A 6,553-nucleotide genomic window follows, 5' to 3' on the forward strand; every position below is an offset into this window, starting at 1 on the left:
CCAGAAATTCCTGCAGCTCCTTCAGTGTTACTGTAGGTCTCTTGGCAGTCTCCCTGACCAGTTTTTATCTTGTCTTTTCATCAATTTTCAAGGGATATCCAGTTTTTTGCAACATCGCTGTTGTCCCATATTTTCTCCACTTTTTCATGACTGTATTCACTGTGTTCCATGGTATATCGAATGATGTGGAATTTTTTTTTGTACCCTTCTCCTGACTGATACCTTTCAACATGAATTGATGCTTTGTAAGCTCTCTGTGAATCATAGCTTTTGCTGTAGCAGGCAACTGAGTAAATGTCAGGAAAATCCTACTAGGACAGCTGAACTTTATTTGGGGTTAATCAGAGTCTCTTTAATTGATGGCAGGTATGTACCCAAGAAGACTGAATGCTGTAATTAAATCAAAATGTGCTTCAACAAAGTATTAGTTTAAGGGTGTGCACATTTATGCAACCAGCTTATTGTACGTTTTTTATTTTTTATATCCCCCCCCTAACAGATTTGCTTGTTTTTCAATTGAATTGTACAGATTATAGGCCACATTAAAGGTGGGAAAAGTTTTGAAATTATTTATTATGGTCTTATTTTTATATCACAAAAACCTGGCATTTTAACAGGGGTGTGTAAACTTTTTTATATCCACTGTATCTGTTGAGAAGAGAGGAATTTAAGGAATGGGTAATGGAAATTATTTGGGAGTTATTAGAGAAGATAGAAATTTCTTCTGAAAATATAGGTAGGGAGTGGGATAAAATTAAAGTGGAGTTTAAAAATAGTGTGGAAATAAAAGAAAGCGAGAGATAGTTAAGAAGCAATAAGAATTATTTAGAGGGACTGACAAATGTTAATGTATTGCAGAATAGGGGGAATCTCACAGAACAAGAAGAGAAGCAATTGTAGAATGCTAAACAGAAAATAAGGGATTACCTCAATAATATGCATAACTTTAGAAAGACTGCTGCTAAGAAACTATTTTTTGAAAACTCCAGAGCACAAAAACTTTCAGCACAATGACTCAGGCAATAGAAAGAAGAAAGGGTTGTAGCTAAGCTTAGGGAGCCTAAAACAAGAAAGATAACAAGAGATCCTGTCGAGGTACTAGACATATTTTGGAACTTTTATGAATGTTTCTATAAAGCAGAGAAATATAGAAGTTAAGAAAAGGTACAAATGGAAATGTTTATGGATGAATTAAATATGCCAAGGGTACAACTAGATGAGGCTCAATTACTAACAGGATAGGAGGAGATGCGATAAAAATGGTGATGTCTAGCTGATTACAGGAAAGTCCCCAGGAATAGATGGTATTCCTGTGGAAGTTTGGAAGCTAGGAGGGGAAAAAACTGATAAAGATCTGGAAGGTTTTGTTTAACAGTATTTTGAGAGGGGAATAAGCATCAACATCCTGGAAGAAAGTGGTGGTGGGTGTAATGCCTAAAGAAGGTAAAGACCCATCTGATCCAGTTTCATACATGCCCATTTCAATCCTAAACCATGATTATAAAGTGTTTATGTCTATAATGGCTAAAAGAATTGCAAAGATGATGCCAAAATTGATAGAGCTGGGTCAATGTGGTTTTGTGGATGGGAGGAAAACATTTGACAACATTAACAGAACACTGATGATCCAGAGGGAAGCAGAATGTAAGAAATGTTGGTGAGTCTTGATGCAGAGAAAGCATTTGAAAGAGTAAGCTGGGGGTTTATGAGCAGGGCAATGGAAACATGTGCATTTCCTGATAAAATTATAAGGTTGATTAAGAGGATATATGAGGGATTGGCAGCAAAAATTAAAGTGGGCAGGCTCTTCTCTGCTAATTTCTGTTTGAGCAGAGGAACCAGGTGGGGGTGTCCTCCTTCCCCTTTGTTATTTGCATTATATTTAGAACCATTGGCAAAGAAAATAAGGGACTCAGAAATTCAAGGATATAATTGATATGGTAATCAAGAAAAGCTGTCTCTTTTTGCAGATGATATTATTTTATACCTGATGAAAACAGAAAAGGATATTTCAGTGTTGTGGAACATTTTGAGACAATTTCATATCTATTTTCGGGATACAAAACTAATGAAGCTAAAACAAAGGCAATAGTTGTAAATTATGTACCCAGACAGGAATTGGTTCAGCAGTATCCATACTTATGGGGACATGATAAAATGAACTACTTAGGGGTATGGATTAAAAGGGATTCTAGCATGGCAGCTAAGGATATGTGGGAAGAGACTAAACAAAAGATAACACAAAAAAAGTGAGAAACTGGAAGCTCTGTTATATGATTATGGATAGCATGATACAAGCATTAAAATGTTTTTATTCCCTTTAGTTTTGTCCACAGGTTATGCATATTTTTATCAACCAGAAGAGAAGCTGTGGATAGTAATTAATAAAGAATTGAAGGATTATATCTGAGAGGGTAAGACGGCAAGAGTCAAGTGGGATAAGCTGATTCTTCCACTAGAACAAGGCGGTTTGGGATTACCCAATTTGAAGGGGTATTTCAGAGCTACACAGTTAAGGGTCCATACATAGCACACTATAATTCAAAGTGGAAAGGGGTGATGATGAAACAGGGGTGAAGCTCAAGAAACAAGGAGGGACTGTTATTTTGGATGCAAATCATTAAGGAGAATAAGAATAACCATACAGAATATTATATTCATAAAATAGCAGAAAATATTCTAAGAACTAAGCCAATACAGGAATGGGGAAAGGAGATTCTGCCGATAGGGATAACTGCAATTAGGGATACAAACAATAGAAAAGAGGTGTTGGAATTTATTGGAGAAAACTGGCAAAAGAACCAAGGTAGTGGGAGCAAATAATTAGAGAGGGAAAGGTAATAGAAGGGGAAGAGGCCCAGAATTTATCTGGATTGCAGGGTAGAGATTTTCTTGCCTGTCAAGCATTGATATCAGAGTATAGGCAGAGAAATAAATATGATGGTCCTAGGCAAAAGACCAGCACTGATAGAGTTTTTAGGAGAATTTAGAACAGAAACTGCTTTTAAAAAGGAATAATTAGTAGAGCATATAAAATATTGCATGATAACTATAAGAATCAATCAGAGGAATTTAGAAATGATTGGGAAGAGAAATTGATTCTTTGTGAATTGCTTATCCAATGGGGGAATATATCTATGTCTCCCAAATATATAACAAAATCTAGAAGATTTAGGATCTTTGTTTGAAGTGTTTACATATGTATTTTTATACCCCAAGTAGACTTCAAATAATTTTTCCTCATATAGACAACAAATGTTGGAGGTGTGATAGGAAAGAAAGAAATAATTGGAACATATTTTCTGGGAGTATAATGAGTTGGCAGACTTTAAATATTCCCTTATGACTACTCTATCAGAGATACTGGGTGAGAAAATTGGTATAACTAAGGAAATTATGAGTTGGAATTGCCTAGACATATTAAGGCTTTGCTGAGTGTAATTATGATGGCTGCCAAAAAGCAATTACTAAAAAATATAAATCAAAGTCTAAACCAACTGTACTAAAAGTAGTGAATATAGTAACAGAGATAAAACAACTGGAACTGGGATGTTTATAAAGGGTAGGAGCAAATTGCATAGAAAAAATGGGAATTGTGGGAACAATACATGCAGAGAGGAATGAGGTTTAAAAGAAGGCAGGATAAAATGAGCTATGTAATGTTTGACTGATAATGGCTTGATATATTATAAGTGATACATGATGTTTGCAACTAAAATTATGTCAATATGGTTTGTTTTCATATGTATGATAGCCTATGTAATACATGATAATTTAATAAAGATAAAAAAAAATTATTTAATAAAGATGTTTTTTGTTTAAAAAAAAGCTTTGCACATCCCTTATCTGAGCAATTTTGTTTATGACCATCATACATGAGTGGCCTGTGCTTTACAATTCAATACTTCATACTGACATAAAAATTCTTGGAATTACCATTAGCTATTGCTACTAATAACACTAAAAAGAGAAATTGAGGCAGTGGAGTTGGCATAAAAAATTTTCTACTCTTAGTCTAATTAGCATACCAACCCATATTCCCTAAATTTTCTGTAATAAAAGCTTTAAGTAGATGCCATGCACTAACCACTTTAAAAAGAGGTTAGTACGTGGCATCTAATGTAATCATACTAACCTCTTTAAAAAGAGCTGCAACACTGCACTGCATTTTTCATTTCTTATCTCTCCCTTAAGTATAGTTTCTTTTTGTTTTTTGTTTTTGTTTTGTTTTATTTTTTCACCACTCCAGCTCTTTATCTAATGCTATTCTAATTGTACCTTTAGACTGAACCTTAGTAGGAAGGCCTTATAACTCACTAAGTGCAAAGTTCATGTTCAGACATTGCCACTCCTTGGTCTTGCTTGTTTATTTATTTTTAATTATTATAATAACAAATGTTAAACTGCCTCAAAATGATTCAAAGTTTTGGCAGCAATGCCTCTTGTGAGAAAAACCCTCTCGTCTACACTTTGCCTTTTAACTATTTTGTTCTTATTACTGGAAGGCTTCTAAATCTAATGACATGCCTATCGCTATTCTTTGTACTGCACCTTCTTCTCACTTTACTTTAGAGTGTGGATTTACTAATGCACACTGCATGTATTCTCACTCTGTTTAGTCTTCATGCACCTTGTTGCTCTTGTTTTTGACTTATGTTTCCTTATAATTATACCTTCATTTCCCATAAGTTTAACTGTTTTATTAAATCATTTATTTCTGTTCCACATCATGAAGAAGCTGAGAACAGTACTGGCAACTTTCACAAATTAATGTTCTATATATATATATATATATATATATATATATATATATATATATATATTTTTTTTTTTTTTTTTTTCTCACAGGCAGGATTGCAAACACCTTCACTATTCAATATAGCTGGTAATTACAATCTCAGAAACCTCTGCAGATGTTATGCAAGAGCGTGAATCCTATACTTTAGGACTTGTTATTAACGCAAAAAAAGTTGAGGTCAGTTTTGAAACCAAGATGTTATGAGCTGTATTCTAAGCCTTTAAAAACTTTGAAAGAGTCTTAACATGCAGAAAAAAGCAAATTATCAAGACTTAGTTTGGTGTCACTGAACTAAGTACGAAGGCAGTTTTTAGTTCCTCCTGATCAACATACATTTACAATGAGCTTAATAGTCTAGTTTCTTGTTCCTATAGTTAAACAGAAGATTACAAATATAATTCATATTCTTAAGCAAAAAGAGCCCCTTAAACGAGTATATCCAATGTGTTTGCAAATATATTTACTTAATTCACTTAGGTAAAAAGCAATTATCTGTGATGACATCCATACAACAGTGGCCCACACGTGAATAAGGAAATTATTTCAGGTCTTAAATATGTAGCCTGGCAAAGCGACTATGGTCTAAATATTGTTCACATAAATGTACATAACGTGTTATAAGATTACAATATTCAGTGACTGGTTAAAGCTCGATAAACCACACATACTAACTGTTTCAGAAACTTGGCTATATCCACAAATTAAAAACTCGTAGATCCTCTCTCTAGGTTTCAGTGTACTTATACACAAAAATGATGCAAACCTGATGGAGAAATTGCTGTAATTGTTTATCATACTTAGCCAGACCTCCATCTTCCCAAAGGGACCCTCTCATTGTAACAGTCAAAATGAATACAGCAAAATTGCCAACTTTAGAGTGTGTGCATTTGTTTGTTTGTGTGTAAATGTATGGTGATGTGGTATATAGCTTTAAATATGAATAGCACTTGTCAATCAAGACTACATTGCTATATGTGCTGCCCAATAAACTTTGCACCAAGTGGTATCTGCAAACATGTACAATCAAATGAAATCCAGTAGTACGAAGTTACAGCAAAATATAAGCAAGAGAGGTGTTTTGGTTTATTTTCTATGACTGTAGATCAACTTTGTGTCTCATATTATTTTTCAAAATGAAAATAAATATTCCTCTTACTTAAATCTGTCTTTTACTTCTCTGTTTTGGGAATCACAGAATAACACTTGTCAAACAATCAAGACCATGTTACTGTATGTTGCTCTCCTACTGAACAGTGCATCAAATGATGTTTGCATTACAATAAATTAAAGTATTTGTCTCACTTTTCCTTTTGATATAGATTCTCATTATCAGGTATCACAGAATAGCACTTATTTTCAAAGTTAAATGCAGATGCTTTTTATCAAAAATACTTTTTCTGCTACCTATCCAGTCATCTAGAAGTGACTTAAACAAAGATAATAACTCTAAACATCTAAGAAAAAAATGGCAGTTTATTCCACAGTCTTAAGATCAGTTGTATGACAAACCTATACTTGGTGTCAGTTTTACTGAATGAGACAGCATGTAATGGGTGATAATAGCATGTGTTTCTTGAAATGGCTAAGAATTCAAGGCCCAGAACAGCTCACAATAAATTGAAACCTTATGGCTTTGAAGAGTAATCCCATGTGCCTCATTGCTTCAGTAATGTAATATAATATAATATAATATAATATAATATAATATAATATAATATAATATAATATATAATATATTACAATCTTTATATTTTT

The sequence above is a fragment of the Protopterus annectens genome, chromosome 4.part0 (assembly GCF_019279795.1).
Source record: "Protopterus annectens isolate FY-2018-M chromosome 4.part0, PAN1.0, whole genome shotgun sequence".
Lineage (NCBI taxonomy): Eukaryota > Metazoa > Chordata > Ceratodontiformes > Protopteridae > Protopterus > Protopterus annectens.